Source organism: Protopterus annectens, chromosome 17.part0, assembly GCF_019279795.1.
Source record: "Protopterus annectens isolate FY-2018-M chromosome 17.part0, PAN1.0, whole genome shotgun sequence".
Lineage (NCBI taxonomy): Eukaryota > Metazoa > Chordata > Ceratodontiformes > Protopteridae > Protopterus > Protopterus annectens.
The window spans coordinates 213,004,292-213,023,656 of record NC_056751.1 but is presented as its reverse complement, the minus strand read 5'-3'; positions in this window follow the sequence as shown (position 1 = coordinate 213,023,656).

Below are 19,365 nucleotides of genomic sequence, written 5' to 3'. Positions count from 1 at the left end.
TCATAGATGTTCTGCCTGTAAGGCTGGTATTAACAAAAGCAAACATTCTTGTTATAAGATACTCCATCATAAGACATACAGATGTGCCTCTCACCAGACTGAGCAAGGAAAAAGTGACAATTTCTTGTTTGGTTCCAGGATCCATCAGATCATGCATGTACTCAAGTTCTTAAACAACAAGTACCAGCATGACCCTTTCATAGTTCATGCTGGTGTCAATAACTTAAGGTGTACTGCCCTGGACTACATGAAGAGAGACATGTTGGAGCTCTCAGAATATGTTGTACAAGGCAGATATCAGCCTAGCACTGAGCAGCAATCTACCTTCACCAAGGATGATGCAGTAATATGAGCAGAAAATAATTGACTTCAATAAACGTTTTAGTTTTTGGTGTCATTCAAAGATAGTCCTATATTTGTCAGCCTGGCAGGATATTATCAACAGACCATGCTGCCTCATGTGGGATGGCCTGCATTGTCTACCTTAATACAGACTTTTCTAGGCAATGCCAACCTGATAAACCTACCAACATAATGAAATAAGCAAAGGAAAATATGAAGGTGTCACTGATCAATGCTAGGATACTAAACAAGAAACTCCACTCCCTACAAGCCTTCTTACCCTGAAGGACATTGATGTCTGTATAGTGACTAAGACATGATTTAAAATAGGGGAGAGCACTCTGTCTGTGCAGGACTATAATGCCTTCCACGCATTTAGACCAACTACTGTACAAGAGGGGAAAAACAGATGCTGGTTTCTCAATCTGCATCCAAAAGTGACTCACATCAAGCCTGGTAAAGCAGCACAACACACTAGAGTTTCATCATGTCCAAATGACTATTAGAAAGATGCCATTCCAAATGTTAGCTAGCTGTAGAACTCCCTCTATGACAAATGAAAGCCACAATGCACATCTAGAGGAACTAGAATTACTCAGTATTAAACCCAATACCATTTTCCTAGGTGGTCTAAACTATCTAACTATAGACTGGGAATCCTACATCACCACTAGTGCCAAAGCACAGAGATTCCTAAACATTGTCAGTACAAATGTCATTGTACAATTAGACAGAATACCCACTAGGATGAATAACATCTTAGATGTTGTCCTTAATAATACGGGAGCATCTTGCACCATCTGTTGCTTATCTTTGTCACTTGTTAGGTCTAACCAGCAAAGCAATCTCCTTTGAAATAATACTGAAATCAGAGATCCCTTACTCTTAGAAATTTCTTTAAGACAAACTACCTACTGTTACAATTCACATTGGCAAGTTTAATATTCCCACAAAACCCAGTTAACTCCACTGAATGCACATAAATGGACACCACCACTGTATGCCAGCATGAAAACACCTGCATAGATGCAGTTGTGCCCCAAAGGAACAAGTGCAGAATAAACAGTAAAAGCAAGCACACATGGTAGAACCATAACATCAACAAGCTTTACAATAAAAGGAAAGTCATTTTGACCAAAAGTAAGAAGAGTAATTCCTAGAATGTTAGAGTGCTTGTCACTGAATTAAGCAAACAATTTAGGAGCTTAAGAAAATCCAGCAAAGCCACATTTGAGGGTAAAATAGCTACTCAAACCAAAAACAATCACAAAACATTTTTAGTTATGATCACAATCTGAAAAGTTCAATGCAGCAGTGCACTGAGCTGATTGTGAACTAGGCTGAAGATATAGCGGACCTACTGGCTGAAAAATCTAGCTCTAACTTTACTCCTGTCTCCCCATCTGTTCCTCAAGGGGTCTACTTCAGTAGATCGAACATTCACTTACCTGACTTTCATACTGCCGAGATGAAAAGGCCGACAACCGCATAACACCAACATCCTGGAACACCAACTCCAGGTAAGTACCTGCTTGGCCATTCTGAAAAAGGTAAACCCACCCATGTGCCCTCACACCCTCCTAACTAAATATGCCAACTCTAAGATTGCACTACTGTGAGGGTTAAGGGGCAAAATTTAACATGGTGGCCAAGTGGTTACTTACCTGGAGTGGAAAGTTAGTGTTCCGGGATGTTGGTGTTATGCGGTTGTCACCCTTTTTGTCTCAGCAATGTGAAAGTCAGGTAAGTGAACGTTCGGACTACTGAAGTAGACCATCCTCAAGACATACCTGAAACTGGCATACCTCCAGCTATCACATGAGACCAAGTCCTGCAAATACTATCAAAATCTAAAAATACTTCATCGATGGGTCCTGACAATATCCCTGGCTCCATCTTAAATAGCATGAAGCCTAATATAGTTAAACCCCTAACAACACTGTTGAGTCTCAGCCTCCATAATGGTTTTGTACCAAGTGAATGGAAAACAGCTAGAGTCATTCCACTGCATAAGGGAGGACCTTCCACAGACCCATAAGTCTGGCCAGCCTCATAAACAAAGCTATGGAAAGTCTTATCATGGAATTAATCAATCAGGACATAGAGAACCTCAAAACGCCAGACCCAACACAGTTTTTATTCATCATGGGCAGGTCATGCCTACTCAGCCTAGTGGATTATTTTTTTTTTTTTTGAAAAATCCACTAAAGCAATGGGTGAGGGCAAAATGGTACACACTGCATACCTCAACCTGGTCAATGCTTTTGACACAATTCCCTACTTAGACATACAAAAAAGCTAAATAAACTGGGAATAAATCCCTATGTCACCCACTGGCTTGCCAACTGGCTCACAGACAGGATGCAGATAATCAAAATAGGGAAAGTTACCTCCACAAAGAGACCAACTGCAAGTAGAATCCTCCAAAGTTCCTTGCTGGGACCTCTCCTATTTTGCATCTACTTTTCTGAAGTAAAATCTAATATTAAAGTGCTCTGGCTAACTAAGCTTGCAGATAACTGCAAGTTAGGAGCAGTCATTGAATCCACAAAAGGCTTAGCTATCCTGATAGAAGTTTTATTCCAAGTAAATAACTGGCACCAAAACCATGGACTGAAACTCAATCCTAAAAACTGCATTAATGTATCCTTTGGGAAGTCATCTACCCCACAGAACTACCACATTACTGTACATTGTCTTTCTAAGATGTTTAAAAAAAATGGAACTATTTCCTGATATGTATCTACATTGCTTGCAACTATTACACGGGAAGGTACCATGACAAATTACCTCATCTTTGGGATGCCTAACTGTTTCGACTATTGTCTTGATGCTAATAGTCTTTTTATATGTAAATACTGGTGCTTTCCCAATAACTGAACACAATTCATTATTACCAAGTACAACCTTCCAATTATTAGAAATAATGCCCCAAATCCAGGCCATTTCATTCGATATTGGAATAGGAAAGGCTAAACTAAAATTGTCAAGTTTACTTGTTTTGTTTCCACCTCTAAAATTAGAATTGGAATTAAAAGTGCACAAAATGGGACATGCAACACAAGATCTTAACACCTGTACTTCATTTAATATTTCCTTAACCCAAACACTATCATAACCTCTGTTGACAAAAAAAGAAGCAAGCTTCTCAGTCTCTCTATGGAATTCCACGTCATTGCTTGTCAATCTACTTAACCGAATGAATTGTCCTTTCACAACCCCTCTCTTCATGAATTTGGGATGCAAACTGTCATGATGTAAATACTGATTGACAAAGCTAGATTTTCTAAAGATGTTACTGTTATTTGTCATGGTACCTTCCCGTGTAATAGTTGCAAGCAATGTAGATACATATCAGGAAATAGTTCCATTTTTTTTAAACATCTTAGAAAGACAATTTACAGTAATGGCCATTACACTTGTAATACACAATTTGTGGTTTATGTGGCTATTTGTGACTCGTGTGAACAATTTTATGTAGGCAAAACCATAAGGGCATTACATAAACGGATTTACGAACATAATTTGGCTATCAGGAAGAAAGATTTGTCTAACGCTCTTGCTAGGCATGCCTCAGTTTGTAGTTTGATCAAAAAATTTAGATTTTCTGTGCTGGAAAGAGTGGAATCACATTTATTAGCTGGGAATTTTAAGGTTTATTTAGAATGTAGGGAAGCATTATGGCAGATAATGCTGAATGCAGATCAACCACCTGGGTTGAATGATGTCATTAATATCAAATGCTTCTTACTACTAAATAAGATATAAATGTTTTAACAAACATATTATGAGGACTTTATAAGTTCTTTTATTAGTTAGTTAATTATTGAAAATGACTCTATTTAATGGTATTCTTTATGTTGTGCTTAGCTCATTGGTTCGTTTGTAGACCATGTGATTCATTTGTATGTATTTATTCACAGTTTGTATTGTGAAAACCTTTTCTGATGAAGTTCATGTGCAATTAAATGTGAACGAAACGTGTAAAAGAAGGTTTTTTTCTTGGCTATCTATTCTTTTCACTGTGTGGCTTGGCCTTTTTTACATTGTTTCCAGTTTGTCCTTTTCGTGTTACAAGTGTTTACTTGTTGGCCAGGCATGGCGAGTGAAGATTCTAGCCAGGATGTGTTATTGAATTTGAGTACCCATTCAGTTCCTGAGTCAGGGAGTACGTTACAGGATCTTATCCATCTGACAGTTGCAGAAGCTGTTCGTGACGCTCAGGCCCGGCAGATGGGAGCTGCTAACACTAATGTGAAAGTGAATGCTACTTCGGTTTGCCCAGGAACCAAAGGAGCTTCTTCCAATCATCTTTCCAGCAATGTGAATGACGTGACATCTATGGTTGTTGAAACTGCATCGGGTTTGGTTTCACCTCAAGTTGGCGTTCCAGTTACAAGGGCGCAGGATGTTATCATTTGTAAAGAAAAAGTTTTTGAACAAACATTCAAAGCTATGGATAATCCGTTTATTTCATCTTTTGATACTAGCGACAAACAAGTAAGTTCTAACGCTAGTCTATCTAATTCAGATATAGTTTTGTCATGCAAAAAAGACATTTTTTCTTTAGAAAAGTTATGTTCTAAATGTGTATCTTTACAACTGGAGATTTTTTATCTCGAGGAAAATGTCTGTTTAGAGTACGTTCCATTTGGACTGAGATGTTTCAAATTTCCGAATTGTGTTACACAAGGTGACCAACTTTATCAACAGTTGGTTGAGTTATTTAATAATACGGGTTTGGCGTTTATGAAATTGCTAATTGAACATTATAAAGCTGATTTGGTGATACTTAAAAAGGAAACTGAATGTTTAGACTCTAAAATCAGGGCGTCTCAAGCATTTGGTCAGTTAGCGACTTTATATTTTGGCATTAACGCAAAACTTGAAAGAGTTCGAGCTTCCATAGTAGATAGGAAGCAAAAGAAATTAAAACGGGACACTTTAGCATATAAAAACAATATTGCTTACTCCATCAAGAAAAAGTTAGTTGACAGTAGTATGGCAAATGGACAGAATAAGAACATTGTATCTAACATTGACAATCAGGCAAACAATAATGTGATTACTGTGGAAGAATGTTTTAACTGACAACATTTTTCCAAATGACACTGCAGTCACTAATAGTACCAATACCAATGCTTCGTTTGCTAGTGTTGTTTCTGCTGGCAATAAGAATGTTCCTTTTTTAACAGACAAAGCAGGGAACACCAAAGTCCCGAAATGGTCTGGGAAAGTACAAACAAGGAACAAAGGAAGGGGGAAAAATCGGAAAAGGAACTGAATTACAACATTAATGTATTGAATTTAACTCATGAAACTTTGCCTGTCAATGTTGTTTCTGTTTTACAGAAAGGTTTTACTTTTGTTCCTTCTAATAATGTTAATGTTCCCAGACTTATTGTTGACTTCAAATTATATCTGAGAAAGTTAAATTGAAGTACATTTTTGATGGGGTAGTACAGGCTGAATCTGACAAAGGTGGGTTAAGGAAAAGAAGTACATATAACCCTTTGTTAAATTCAACTTTATCTGTATTTGGAAAAATATGTGAACAGGAATTCAGAAATTTGAATCACCACAGTGGCAACTATATTGATAATTTGGTTTTTGAAGAAAGAGAGGCTTTGAATTACATTGCAAACGAGTGATTGGCGTATTATGAAAGCCGATAAAGGAGGTACAATTGTAGTAATGGAAGCTAATGATTATAGTACAGCAATGAAGTCTATGCTTTGTGATAAAAGTTGTTATAAAGTAGTAACCAAGCAATTTATTTTGGCAAGTTTTAGAGAGGTTGATGTTGTATTGTTTGACTTATTAACTCAGGGGAACATAGACAGCATAACCTTTGATTTTTTGAACAATGAATTTCCAAGACTGGCGAAAATATTTGGTATACCCAAGCTTCACAAAGCTAATCGTAGTATCCCATTTAGACCGATAGTTTCGGCTAGTGGGTCAAAAACTGAATTTATTTCTATGTGGATGGACAAATGGTTAAATCCAATTGTGCAACAAACTAAGTCATTTTTGAGAGATTCTTGGCATCTGTTAGAACAGTTGAGTGAAATCACTATAGATGGAAACATCTTTCATTTTGCTTCCTTGGATGTGGTGTCATTATACACGAGTATCAATCAAGAAATTGGTGTAGAGTATTTGAGGGAATATCTCACTGGTTACACTAATATGGAAAATAGTTTAGTGAACACCTCATGCACTTTGATGGATGTTACCTTAGAAAATATTTTTTTTCAGTTTGAAGATATGTATTTTCAGCAAATTTCTGGCATTGCAATGGGTTCACGTGTTGCTCCTAGTTTTGCCAATTTAGTGATGGCCATGTGGGAAATTAAATTTTTATTCCCTCACCATCTAGCTCACCACATTTTATTTTATAAAAGATACATAGATGATTTATTTTTTCTGTGGAGTGGTGATGAGGAATCATTTCATGATTTTGTGAAGCACTTGAATGCTTCAACACAATTTCTAAAATTCACGATTGGTCAATTTGGAGAGTGTATTGATTTTTTGGACTTACACCTTGGTGTAAACCTAGAGAATCATGACTTTGTGAGTAATATCTTCAGAAAATACAGCTTTGTCAATCAGTATTTACATCACGATAGTTTGCATCCTAAATTTATGAAAAGAGGGGTTGTGAAAGGACAATTTATCCGGTTGAGTAGATTGACAAGCAATGACGTGGAATTCCATAGAGAGACTGAGAAGCTTGCTTCTTTTTTTGTCAACAGAGGTTATGATAGTGTTTGGGTTAAGGAAATATTAAATGAAGTGCAGGTGTTAAGATCTTGTGTTGCATGTCCCATTTTGTGCACTTTTAATTCCAATTCTAATTTTAGAGGTGGAAACAAAACAAGTAAACTTGACAATTTTAGTTTAGCCTTTCCTATTCCAATATCGAATGAAATGGCCTGGATTAGGGACATTATTTCTAATAATTGGAAGGTTGTACTTGGTAATAATGAATTGTGTTCAGTTATTGGGAAAGCACCAGTATTTACATATAAAAAGACTATTAGCATCAAGACAATAGTCGAAACAGTTAGGCATCCCAAAGATGAGGTAATTTGTCATGGTACCTTCCCATGTAATAGTTGCAAGCAATATAGATATATATCAGGAAATAGTTCCAATTTTTTTTAAACATCTTAGAAAGACAATTTACAGTAATGGCCATTACACTTGTAATACACAATTTGTGGTTTATGTGGTAATTTGTGACTCGTGTGAACAATTTTATGTAGGCAAAACCATAAGGGCATTACATAAATGGATTTACGAACATAATTTGGCTATTAGGAAGAAAGATTTGTCTAACGCTCTTGCTAGGCATGCCTCAGTTTGTAGTTTGTTCAAAAAAAAAAAAATTTAGATTTTCTGTGCTGGAAAGAGTGAAATCACATTTATTAGCTGGGAATTTTAAGGTTTATTTAGAATGTAGGGAAGCATTATGGCAGATAATGCTGAATGCAGATCAACCACCTGGGTTGAATGATGTCATTAATATCGAATGCTTCTTACAACTAAATAAGATATAAATGTTTTAACAAACATATTATGAGGACTTTATAAGTTCTTTTATTAGTTAGTTAATTATTGAAAATGACTCTATTTAATGGTATTCTTTATGTTGTGCTTAGCTCATTGGTTCATTTGTAGACCATGTGATTCATTTGTATGTATTTATTCACAGTTTGTATTGTGAAAACCTTTTCTGATGAAGTTCATGTGCAATTAAATGTGAACGAAATGCGTAAAAGAAGGTTTTTTTCTTGGCTATCTATTCTTTTCACTGTGTGGCTTGGCCTTTTTTACATTGTTTCTAGTTTGTCCTTTTCGTGTTACAAATATATATATATATATATGCATATGTACATATATATATATATATATATATATAGATATATATATATATGTGTGTGTGTGTGTATGTGTGTGTGTGTGTGAGTGTGTGTGTGTGTGTGTGTGTGTGTGTGTGTGTGTGTGTATAAATAAATACATACATACATACATATATATAAATATATATATATATATATATATATATATATATATATATATATATACACACACATGCATACTGCGGTGGTGGTGCTGTGGTAGCATTGTCGCCTCACAGCAGTAAGACGTTGTCCCGTTCGATTCTCAGCTAGAGCATCTTCTGTGTGGAGACATGCGTGAATGGGCATACCTTCGTTGAAGGTTGTGAGTCAGGGCCAGCAACTCAGCATGTAAAAATCTATTACCAATCATTAGCGGACCAGAGTTCTGCTGTGGCGACCCCTAACCGGGAAAAGTCGAAAGACACAACAACAATATATATATATATATATATATATATATATATATATATATATATATATATATACACATACATGCATACATACACTCACATATATAGATAGACCCCGGGATTCATGAACCTTGCGCCAGGCGCACGCATAGCGTAGGCGTTACAATGCCAAATATGGCCGCCGAGCAATTCAGGTACGATCCAATTCCATGTGCACTACCAGCGTCTGCCAGATCTGTGCAGCCCCCGGCGTAGGTATGCTAAACACCCCATGTGCGGTGTGTCACCATGCAAATGAAGGCATATAGTGATTCACAAAGTGGTGCAGGCGTAGCATAAGCCCACGGCAATGTAAACCAAAAAAAACGGTTTACATTTTCCCAAACATAACATTGAAGTAACGGAAGAGGGTCAGACCCAGGTATCACACTGCTAACATATGCCAATGGCGAAATAGACAGACAATGGCAAAAGAAAACATGCACAACACGTAAATAACAACTTAAATGGCATGTTTACAGTAACTCACATCAGAACCGCAGGACATGCGTGTGGAAGGTGCAACATAATGAAATAATATGACAATGTTATAAAACAGCATCGTAATAGACATCAGGTCCACAGCATAATACACCATGGTATGCATGGAATGCCACAACCACGGTGCAAGGGTTGCCAAGGACTTGCGGCAGTCTTCGGCGTGGTAACTATGAATTAGTAGTCAATGCCATGCAAATGAGGCAGATAATACTGAATCGCAAATTCCCCGCCGGAGTAAGGCTGTACCAAACGGCGCAGCGGTAATACACTGAGGAGTGGCTCAGAGGGAATACATGACATCTGCAGAGGGGTGTGCCACCGTAGCAGTAAGCACAGTGGAGCACAGCAAACCTGGGCTGTACATCGCAAATCAAAGCTGCAGGACCGGGGTGTGGGGTAATAGTTTAGCTGAGAGCACACAATGCGCGCAAAAGTGCATGTGTACGAGGATGTCAACGTTCCCGGAACCTAGTCATGTGATGCACGCCCCGCAAACAATATCGAAAACAGGAAGGTGATGTGAAGAATATAAGGAAATGCGGAAGAAGTGTAATTGGAGTACTAATGAGCAATAAACACTAATCAACCCACGAAGGCCAATCGGCGGCAGCTGACAACTCTGCATGCAGAAACCTGCAAAACGGGATAGGGGAGGCATATGAATGCAAAGAAAGTAGGGGAGGTAGCAGACTGCAAAGACAGAAGACCTGACACAGCAGAGCAAAGCAGACAGGCAGCACAACGGCAGTAGCACACAAAACGCATGATATGCCATGTCCATGAAAGTAGAAATTACAGTGCTCTGCAGGATGAATGCCAGAAAATGGTAGGTGCAACGTGCAGAAATAGTAAGGGAAGGTCGAAAGGTAATCCATGGCAGGCAAGAGTAATGCAACACCAAAGGCAACACCATTGTAGTTCCATCGGTAAAACACGGAAGATAACCCTTAGATACGGCCGTACAAACACACCCTATGACATCATCGGTGTGCACAGCACAATAGTATAAAGTGTGAATGCACACAACACACAGCCGTGTATTCCCAAATGCCGCACCATAGGTGTAAACACACGGGGAACTTTTAAAATGTACATGTTGGGTGCTGTCGTAGCTGTGATCCATCAGCATGTGTTAGAGACAGACGGTGTTGTGGAGGAGGGTGCCGACAACCACCGCAGGCCTCGGAGGAGGAGGAGAGTGTTCAGACCAAGGGTAACCTACCAGGGGCTACCTGACCAGGAGATAGTGGAGCGTTACAGGGTGGACAGGGACATGTTACAGCAAATAGTGGAGCTGTGCCGGCCTCGCCTGAGAACAAGAAACAACACAGGGGAAACCATCCCAGTGGACACAAAGGTATGTGTAAGCTTGCGAATACTGGCCACAGGTACCTTTCAAAGGCCAACTGGAGATATAATGGGCATCTCACAGGCATCAGCATCCAGGGTACTACACCAGTTCCTGGATGCCATGTTACCACATGCCCAGATCTCAGGAGGAGTTGGCTAGCAATATGCGCCACTTCCACCAGGTGGCACAATACCCGGAGGTACTGGGTGCGATAGACTGTACGCACATACAAATCAAGTCACCACCTGGCGAGCAGGGTAGACGCTACATAAACCGCAAGGGATTCCACTCCATCAATTGCCAGGTTGTGTGCAATGCCCAGGGCATTATCATGGATGTGTGTGCTGGCAGCCCTGGAAGTTACCACGACTCCCATATCTGGCATGCCTCACAGCTGTGCCAGGTATTTGTCAGGGGGGACATCCCACAAGGCCATCTCGTGGGGGATGCTGGCTATGCACTGGAGCCGTGGATGATGACTCCCATCAGAAATGCACACACACACATGCAAGAACGCCATAATGAGGCACACGCACAAACTAGAATAATCATAGAGCGTGTGTTCGGGATGCTGAAATCACGGTTCTGGTGCTTGGATACATCTGGTGGAGCCTTGCAGTACTCTCCAGGCACATGTGCCCACATATTCATAGTATGTGCCATGCTACATGATATGATCCTGCGGAAGCAGCTGCTGCAGGGACATAATGGTGAAGGGCCACAAAGCCCACCACAATTGTCAAGGCCAGTCCAGGCACAGAGGGTCCCGGACCAGGAACACACTGTGCCAGCCCCAGTAGGCAGACGGAGGCGTACCCAATATGCCTATGCCTTGGCAAAGAGGGAACGTATAGCACATACTCTGACAGCGTAGTCCCCATGGACTGACACCTCCCCACCTGCACACACAGTGAAATGGACGGCACACAAACATGACCACCTGTAAAGTGTAATGTATGGGTGGTCTTATGTGTGACTCCAACATAGGCAGCCCCCAAACACTGTAAACCCAACAGCCAGTGGAACATGTGACGCCAACACCTGAACAGTACATGAGTCCTACAGCATATGGCGTTGCTGTGTGCCTGCCATGGTCGCCGCAAGATGTATACATATAAATATATATATATATATATATATATATATATATATATATATATATATATATATATATATATATATATATATATATATATATATATATATATATATATATATATATATGATATATATATATATATATATATATATATATATATATCTATATATATATATATAGATAGATAAATATGTACACATATACATATATATAATACAGATAAGACAGGGAATTAGAGGGATATAAGGTGACTGAGAGGTATCCCGTGATATCTGTACATAGTATACATAGTGCAACGACAATCTGAACATCCGGGAGGTTCAAAATAAGAGGATACCACCAACCATGGAACGTGTAACATACCGATATGCATAACCGCAAGGCTGAAAGACCGCCAGAACACAGTACTGTAACAGTACATGCACGTGTAATAGTATGATGATTTGAAGGGAAAGGTAGACACCGTCACCGGTGTTGTGGTCCACATAGGTACTGTGTGCAACCGTCCCCGTGAGTGCCTTAGTATGTGTACGTGTGCGCTGAGGGTGCCGTGTGCATCGCTGTGTGAGTGTAATGTGTGTGTGTCTGCAACATGTGTATGTTGGTGCCAAGTTAGAGGCAGAGCAGAATATTAGGTGTAGGCATACGGTAAACTAGCCTCAGGCATATGTTCACTACTAGTCCCACAGTAGTAGTGACAGCCCCACCCTGGCTAGGTTTGTCGTGACATAGAACGATACAAAGTGAATATGTCCCAGATGGTAGCACAGGAATATTCCCCATAAGAAATGGAAAGGACGTATGTAATAGTCATGCCTGCATGTACGACACAGATATGTTACATGCAATATGATATGTTGGCAAAGCCACACAGCAATAGGTATGTATCGTGGAAATATGTATGTGCTACCCCAGTACTGACCGTGGCCACGTGTTGGCCCGTAAACACCGGTGTGTGTTCTACAAGTGTCACACAATCAATTCCCATCTGAATATGTGGCAACCACTGGCAAACAAGCTATCCCAACAACAGGACCACAATGACTGCAAATATCTGGGACAGACTGACAAGGGATAGTTGTCACGCATTACATAACCGCTGATATACCACAGATGTTATGGAGGTATACATGCATCAAGCTCACCTGCAGGCAATACCGACACCACATGACAACAGCCCAACCTACAATCCCATAACAAAAGACTATTAACTGTTAACTCTCCAAGTAGGGATGGAGCACACAGACAACTATACTGGTTATGTAGAGATGCAAGGCCCACAAACCATATCCGTGACGTACAACCACCGATATCCCCCACTGTAGATAATAAAGGAATACAAACCGTAATGGCAGCACAAACATACAGTCAGTCAATGACATCTGCATAACCACAGCATATCGCGTGGGAGACACAATTAAAGGCGGATGCATAATTGCATGCGTTGTATAAATGCAAACAATAGCCATGTTACAGTTTGGAATGCAATACTCCGTTATCATTCGTCGGCAGGACAGGTACACTCACATGTCGAACCAAATACTACACCTGTCACACACAATCCACGGGTGACTTGAATGCAGAATATACTTGTCCCTATGCATAGCAGATGCAGTTACACATAACATAAGACAATACAGACCATCTCCACGAAGGTAGGGCAAATAGCCAACGCCCAGGCGGAGAATCCAATTATACCCCAGTATTGACGCATAATTACCGAATGGAGTAGATACACAGGTGATATGCACGTAATTACTCCCGTACACATAGCTGCTGATATACCACAGAAGTTACGGAGGTATACATGCAGCAAGGCCACGTGCAGATGATATCGGAACCAATTAACAACAGCCCAACCCACACTCCCATAACAAAAGACTATTAACTGTTACCTCTCCAAGTAGGGATGGAGCACACAGACAACTATACTGTCCATGTAGAGATGCAAGGCCTACAACCCGTATCCGTCACATACAACCACCGATATCCCCCACCGTAGATATTAAAGGAATACAAACCGTAATAGCAGCACAAACATACAGTCAGTCAATAACATCTGCATAACCACAACATATCGCGTGGGAGACACAATTAAAGGCGGATGCATACTTGCATGCATTGTATAAAGGAATACAACAGCCATGTTACAGTTCTGAATGCAATACCCCATTATCAGTCGTCGGCAGGACAGGTACACCCACATGTCGAACCACATACTACACCTGTCACACACAATCCACGGGTGACATGACTTCAAAATATACATTTCGCTACGCATAGCAGTTGCAGTTACACATAACATAACACAATACAGACCATCTCCACGAAGGTAGGACAAATAGCCAACGCCCAGGTGGAGACTTCAATTATACCCCTGTATCGACGCGTAATTTCCGAATGGAGTAGATGCACAGGTGATATGCACGTAATTACTCACTGAGGAACAGCAATTGGTGGGATGAATCCACATGTTGCAGGTATCAACGTATATAAGGATGACTCTCAGGATATTCAAACCATATGCTCATACCAAAATAGCATTGTACTACCAAAAACGAAAGAAAATGGAAAAACGATACACGATACACGGAACGACACACCAACAAGGTATGTAGAACACACGATATGTAAGGTTGTGTAACGCATGATCTGTATTAATAAGCTGTACTGTATTGGAATGGTGGTTGTAATTAATTACACTTGTCCGTAATGCAGAAAGTGGTGAAAGGTAGTTATGTAGTGATATCTTGCTGAGCATACCAATGCTTGTAGACACCGTGTGTACAGCAGTGGGACATCATGTACACAGCGGAGACACCACAAGGGATGCCACAGGAGGGCATTAAAGAGAACAATGCCATACCACATGCCGTTGGTGGCAGTGGATGTCCAACAAGGAAGCGCCATAGCAGGGGATAGTACATGTATGTATACTGTCACAGCACGCATGTGTATGAGCATATACCATTGATGTCATATGTAAGGTGTGGCCGACGTGCAAGTATGCCCTGCATTAGAGGATAATATGTGAAATATGTGTAATGTAAAGTTGTCTAGGTAGATATGACAGATATCATACACAGTATCACAGGCATATCATACATAACACAGGTATCGCCTATTGAATGTACAATAACAGGATACATATGGCCTGTAGGTATGGGACAGAGTAGTAGCATGATAGCTAGTCTAAATGGAAGGGACACCAAGTAACCATGCCCAAAGGACTTGTAGTAGCTGCACAGGTGCACAGTGGGCAACAATGCAGTCTGGCAGGTCCACGTGTAAGCACATGGGCAGTGTACACAGTAGTGTCACCTCTCCATGGTAGTGTCCTGTGAACAGCAGAGGCAGGTGTCAACTGCACCACTACACAGTACCACTGCTGTGGTTCTACCAGGACTACGTGTCACTCAAACAGCAAGGGAGGTATCACATGAACAGTGCTACCGTGTGTCCCTGCGGGATGTACACAGGACCTATGTTCCATAGCATGGCGTGTGTTGTGTTCGTGGAAGCAACACAGAAGCCCAGCCCATGCAGTGTGGCGTGTGTGCACATATCCAGGAGCATTCCGTTCACACTGCCCACCGCAGATGGCATGTATGAGGAGTATAGTTTTATATATATATAATATATATATATATATATATATATATATATATATATATATATATATATTTTTGTATTTTTCTCTGCCTACTGTAGTCGTTATGTAACCTGTCCTTTTTGGACAGTCTTCTATCTTAGTCATATGTTACAAAGATGTTTACTTTGTTCTATTGGGCTTTTTTCCTCTGTGTGTGGAGCTTTCTCCCGGCCTCTACTGAAAATGGACATCTATCCAGCTAGACTAGCCCGGTCAACAAATGTAAAATAAAAATAAAATAAAAATAAAATAAATATGCATCACTAATGTGGAGGACATGGGCCGTGTCAGAGCAGAAGACACCCCTGAGTATGTGGTATGCAGATGTGTACAGATGTGTTGTCCGTATGTCAGCATATGTAAACTGTCTGAGCCCAGTAAACATCGTGGCATGTCAATGTTGTGCCATGTAAAGCTGTAGCTGTTGTTGAAGGTACACCATAAATGTGGTATTGTACCCTTGACTGTGTGTAGATGTGTGTAGTTCACAGGTACAATGGCTACCTATGTACCAGCATCACACACAGTACAGATAGGTGTGGCCTTGCAGAAGGATATCCATGCCACAGTGGAATACGGTAAACACAGGACTGTGTGTGGCATATGTGTGTGTACTGCAACCATGTACAATGTGATATGTATGTACGGGACCACTATCCATGTGATAGTCAGTGGGTGAATGTTGTTATGCAAAGGTGATGTGCATGCACCATGTGTCATGCATCCTGATGCCATGATACACATATGAAGTATCCGCCACACTGACACCCGTATGGTTGGTATTGGTATGAGCTGGTGGAGCAATAATGGCGCTTGGTATGTAGGTGTGGGAAATATAGGCATGGACAGTACTCTGTGACAGCATGTTCCGTATGTAAGCATATAGTGAACATGAGTGGCCCTATGACTGAGGACTGTGTAATGCAATATGTACCTGACATGTAGTAGGTACTATGGTATGCTGGCACCACTGTGTGTACAGTCCATGAGCCACATAGCATAACATCCGGAGACACAGGGTATGATGTGCAGGTGGATGTGTATGTTGTCAATACCAGAATGTGGAATGTTGCTGAAAGGCAATGTGAGGACAACGTATGATGTGTCGGCCTCCGTACCATCCTCAACTGCCCATGCAACTGTATGACAGGTGGCCAGCATGTGTATGTGCCTTGCTGCGGCATACACAAGCCCAACACGGGTGCTAGGAAAGGACTGGAGGCCATTAATGTGTGTGGGAATCATGTTCCTGAGGATGTGCCCCATTGCCATGCAGAATGGTCCAGTCATGGGTGTATGACTATAGTCCCACTTCTGCAATGCAGTGCCACCCATGTGTAGTGCGATAAATGCCGCTGTGCGGCAGTCAGGGTCCACAATGTCCGACAAAAGGCTAGCAGTGAATATAGTGGCCTGGTGTGGAGACATATACCGAACAGGTTGGTGGGACATTACAGCCGGGGACATTGGAAGGTGACATTGGGCCAGTGTCCCAGGACATATTGTGTGCATGTCAGTACTGTGTATGTGACCACAGGGACACTACGATGGCCATGTACGGATTGCGACCCTGTAGTGAGTGAGAGGGTGTATTGTCGTTAAGTACGCCATCGCCTGGCACGTCGCCAACATTAACTCGGTCTGCAATGCTTGGGTGACTATTGTATGTGACATCTGATGTGGATGTTGCCAAAGAATACTGATATACCACCACAATGCCTGAGGCCCCACGCCGCAATGTACGGCAGTCATGTTTAGGTAGCTAGCCTTGGAGTATGTGATGATGGACCTTGGGGACCCACCATGGCAGAAAAGTGATGCACCCCACACATGTGAATGTACATCACTGTGCAACAGCCTGTACATGTGGTTGTACATATGTGCATGGAACATGACCACCACAGTGGCGTCTGTGAACTGGTCAGTACCGCCATGTCTCTGTGTGGAATAGCATGATTCCTGCAATTGTGTACATGCTACTGCAGCGCACTGTGGTATGTGTCAGCATATGTATGTGCAGTGTACATCTGCTTGGGTGTCATGATGTTAACAACTGCTGTCAGCAGACGTCCGTAGTAGTTGTTGTAGTACACATGTTCCGTGCATGCTGTGATGGGTGTGTTTTCAGGGTGTGGCTAGCAAGGCCATGTAGCATATGTGTTGAATCCACCAAAGAGGGGATAACCCAGGTGTGTCACACCAGTCACATGGAGGTAGTGTTCATGCTAAGGGTAGTGTAGGTATGGTATGTGCTGTGTATTGTTTCACCCAGCTGAGCGGAGTGCATGACTCAAGCATGTGTAGGTACATGGGTGTCTATCCCAGGGAAGTGTGGGTTACTGTCAGCACACAGCAGTGGTAGCTGTCTGAGGCCCAATGTACACTATAACAACACAGGCGGTATGTAACCTGTGGTGTACACTGTCGACTCTGTCGCATGTTACAATGTGTATAGCGGTCACAAACACGGTTATCTGCACATGGAGCACCTATGATGCATTGTGTTAAGCAACTATCCAGGATGTGTGCAAAACACTGTGTGATGTGTGAACCCCTCATCTGTGGGTGTTCTGGTCCAGGTATGTGCCTGGAAGTTACGGTCCATGTACAATCCGTAATCGCAGGTGTGCTGCGCAGAGCATGGAGGCAGGTCCCAGTCACCGCAGAGATATGTGAGTGGTGCAATAGTGTGTGTGCCCCGCTTGTGTGCATCACAGTGGAAGATGCAAGCATTGTTCCACATGACCCCATGCCGTGCCTGCCAGTTACAGCCCTGCCGGTGACAGTTATGTGAAACTGCCAGAGAGGCAATATAGCATGTGATGATGTACATGTGTGCTCTACACCCCAGGCCGATGGCTGCAGGTCATGAGTGCCACAGAATTGTGTTTGATCAGGACTGTCATAGCGGTCAGATACCACATGCCTGTACTATAACAGTAGGAGCATAGGCAACTGTTGCAGTGACACAGTAGGTCAATGTACAGTGTCCCCGTGTCCAGACCACTGCTGACTGTACACCATGGCTAGACACACACCCAGAGGGGTATAACACCGGTGAGCCATTGCATGTCCCAGTACACGTAGTCTGTGTATTGCCATCACAGGGCAGTCACAATAACATGATGTATGAGAGATATATTGTACCAGGTGATGTGTCATGTGTGCGTATGTTGAGTTTCAGAGGTGTTCACCCGTCCGCAACATCTCAGTGCATGATGCCTTGTGTAACATGATGTGTGGAACTGCAGTGTGATTCACAACAGCGTCATCCGTGACTGGTGTGTTGTGAATGGTGTAACCCATGAGTCTGCAGGATATACACTGATGTTGACTGCCATGCTGGGGGCCACCAGTGGTGCCTACAGTGGTCATACAGACATATTGCATACATTGTTCTTGCAGGAATGTCCATTGTTGTAGATGATGTGTTACTACGTGATGTTCGGTGTGTGTTGTGAATGTTACCCATCCAGACGTAACCATCAGGTGCAGTCATGGTTGTCGACAGCATTACCCCCATCCACAGCTGTCAGCACCCTGTCCCCAGAATGGGTAACAGTAGCCCTCGTACTGTGTGACTAATGTGCAGATCGTAGAACACCTACTACTGGCTGCCTAACAGTGTCATCTAGGAAGGGTATATGATGGCTGGAATACGCTGCTTTAATGTATAAATATGATATCCCAATGAATTGCAATGATTCCCATCTAGTAAGCCATGGCTGGCATGTAAATCATGTACAACAATGACTGTTTGACTGACCCTTCCAATGTGGTGCCGTGATGATCATGCACCCGCTAGAACACCAAATGAGGTACGTTGCACGTAATGATGTACAACTGACAGCTATGGGCACAGCATGGATGCAGAAGCACATCTCCCACAGGCAGTACCGCTGCATGCGGTGGTAGGGGGCATTGCACGAGTACATGTGACAGTTGCTGTATTGCCACATGTACGACATATCCGTCATATAGGGGTAGCACTGGTACGTGATGGTTGGACATGCCTGTACATACAACCATGTCCCACAGGATATGTGTTAATTGTGTAC